The sequence below is a fragment of the Callorhinchus milii genome, unplaced genomic scaffold (assembly GCF_018977255.1).
Source record: "Callorhinchus milii isolate IMCB2004 unplaced genomic scaffold, IMCB_Cmil_1.0 Scaffold1, whole genome shotgun sequence".
NCBI lineage: Eukaryota > Metazoa > Chordata > Chondrichthyes > Chimaeriformes > Callorhinchidae > Callorhinchus > Callorhinchus milii.
Genome location: NW_024704742.1, coordinates 99,151,502 through 99,154,719, shown reverse-complemented (window position 1 = coordinate 99,154,719; position 3,218 = coordinate 99,151,502).

Here is a 3,218-nt window from a genome sequence, read left to right as displayed (position 1 = left end):
GGAAGGCCATAGGTTAGAGGGTATAGAGCTGTTCCAAACCCTCACTGGATCACAACCAACCACAGCTCCCGGGCACATGGCCCAAAACACTCCTCTTTCCCAGACCTCAGACAACAGCAACACAACATTACTTTTGTGCGGCGCCTTTCACGTCGGGAGGACGTCCCGAGGCGCCGGACGGCGTTACGGCATTTCAGACCCGAGCTGTGGGGTCGCGGGATGGGAAGGAAGGGGGGGGGGGGTGGGGGGGGTTGGCCGATGGCGCGGTCGAAGAGGAGGGTCTTGAGGCGGAACTTGAAGGAGGCTGAGGAGGGGGCGAGGCGGAGTGACTGGGGGGGTGGAATCCCAGAGGTTGAGGGGCGGAGTGGCTGAAGGCTCTCCCGCCAATGTAGGTGAGGACCAGGATCTTGAACTGGAATCCTCTGAAGGATGGGGAGCCAATGGAACCATATACAAATAAAGTTTGGCCACTAAAGGAGCATTACTGATTATATACAACAACAACTTGCACTTTTATAATGCCCACCAAGCGCTTAACAATGGAGGAGCCTGACTCCGAGCTGGGTGGGGGGAAGTGGCCGTAAGGATGGTCGAAAAGGAAGGTTTTAAGGCAGGACTTGAAAGAGGGGAGAGAAGGTCAAGGCGGAGGGATCGAGGAAGAGTTTTCCAAAGTTTCCGGACGTAGTGCCTGAAAGCATGAACACTAATGGTGGAGCGCAAGGTTCAAGGGACAAGCAGGAGGCTGGTGCCAGTTGAGCGGAGGTGCCTGGTGGTGGATTGGGGAGCGAGGAGGTCGGAGAGGTAGGGAGGTGCCAGGGAGTGAATGGATTTGAACACAAGTGTGAGGATCTTGAAGTCGATCCGTTTGATAATGGAGAGCCAGTGGAGTCTGGCCAGAACTGGTGAGACGTGGGTACAGAGTTTGGTCCAGGTAAGTATGCGTGCAGCGGAGTTCTGAAAGCTGGATTTTTTGAACAGTGGAACTGTGTTTGAATAATCCAGGGGGAAGGTGACAAACACATGCACGAGGGCTTCGGCTGCATTTGGGGTAAGGTACGGTTGGAGGTGGGCAATGGGGCGGAGGCAGAGGAAGGCATTCCTGTTCAGGGACCAGATGTGGGGAAGGAACGACAGCTGGGGGTCGAACCGGATGTCTAGATTGCGCACTGGTTCAGTAAATCTGAGGGAGAGCCCAGAGAGGTTGAGGAGTCTAGATACATAGGAGTGAAGATGTTAATGGGAGCCAAAGAGTATGGTTTCAGTCTTGTCCACATTCAATTGCAAGAAGTTTGCACTCATCCAGTCCCTGATGTCTGCCAGACAAGCTGATAGAACATTGGTGGACCTGGAGTTGGTACTGGAGGAGGCAAAGTAGATTTGTGTGTCATCCGCAGACATGTGGACGTTTACCCCATGTCTGCAGATGACATCACCCGGATTAGGAAAAGAAGGGGGCCAAGAATGGAGCCCTGGGATACCCTGCAGGTGACCGGGCCGGGGCAAAAGGAGAAACCATTTGCCGAGATGAAATGGAGGCGATTGGTTAAGTAGGACCACTAAGGTGGATGAGGGAGAAGAGGCGATGGAGGAGGATTGCGTGGTTGACTGTGTTGAAAGCAGCAGAGGGATCCATAAAGGTGAGGAGGCAGAGGGAGCCCTGGTCATAGATAGAGAGAATGTTGTTTGTGACTTTGACAAGCGATGTCTCTGTCTTGTGCACAGGGCAAAAAACAAACTGCAGGAACTCGAGAAGGGAGTGGAGGGAGAGGTGTGACCAAAGTTGACCTGCAATAATGCGTTCCAGGACTTTGGCAAGGAAGGGTAGGTTGGAAATGGGATGGTAGTGTGAGAGATTAGAGGGATCGAGGGTGGGTTTTTTGAGGAGGGGTGTGTTAACAGCGGTTTTCGGGGGCGTGGAACAGAGCCTGAGGAGAGAGACTGGTTGACATTGTCGGCCAGCAGGGGGAAGAGGAGGGGAAATTGAGTGACCGGCAGGTGGGTGGAGAGGGAGTCGAGGCAGCGAGTGGTGAACTTTATGCGGGTGATTGTGGTTGAGAGGGAGGGAGAAATGGGGGCAAAGGAGTGTATGAAGTGGGGGAATGTGGCAGGAGCCATGGCAGAGGGAGAAGGGGTGTGAATGTATATAACTGGGTTCTAATATAATGTCCTTTACTCCTAATATATGTGAATCCTACATATAGCCAGGTTGTTCTGAGACACTAGCTACTCTACATGGAGGGTGCTAGATAAGTGCAAGTTGTTGTTTTTATTGTTTATATATTTTGTGAAACGCTTTGAGTTGCCTCAATGACGTGATAAGGCATGATATCAAATGCAGGGATTATTATTATTTATTTCTACCCCTTCCACCCTGTTACCATTAACTCATGTTGCAACAACTTGCAGTTACATCGAGTCCTTTTATAGTCCTTACTGTCTCGGGATACTTTTACAGAGATGGGTTTCGATGCCGAGCAAGGAAGTGGAGAGGGGTGGCATTTACAGGGTTTTGAGATGAGACTTGAAGACAGAAAGTGAGTGGGCAAGTTGGAGTGGTAGAGGGAAGGAGTTCTAGAGACTAGGAATGTAGGAAACAAAGCCTCAGTCATTAGTGTAAAGAGGCTAGGGGACATAAAGCAAGTCCAAGTTAACTAAGCGGAAGAGGCAAGTGGAGGAGGTAGCAGCGAGAGGATGGATTTCTAGGTGAGATTGAGGACCTTGAAATCGATTTACTGTGAGCCAGGGGAGCCAGACACGTGAAGACTAGGGTGATGGGATCGTAGAGTTTGGTGCCGATGAGGATGCGAACGGTGGAGTTTTGAATGAGCTGCAGCTTGTGGATGGTGGAGCATTCACTTCTATAAGTCTTAGCCTTCCGGTCTGTGTGTGAATTTCCCGGGAGAAATAAAGTTAAAAATTTGTCGAACGTTTCATGGCTGTTTGTGGGACACTGCAACGTGCGGCCGAGTCTTGCCCACAAAATATGCAGTCAATTCACTTTACAGTGTATTCTGTGAAGCGTTTTGAGGTGTCTCAACGACAAGATAAGGCGCTATATATAATGGAAGAATTATTATTAAGAGTGAGACAACAACAGAAGTCGTTATGAACTCTCGGCAGGTCAGGCAGCATCTATGGAGAAAGGAAAGTTAGTCCAAGTTTCAGGTCCACAACCCTTTGTCAGAACTGGGGCATGTTGGGAGGGAGAGGCTTTTAAG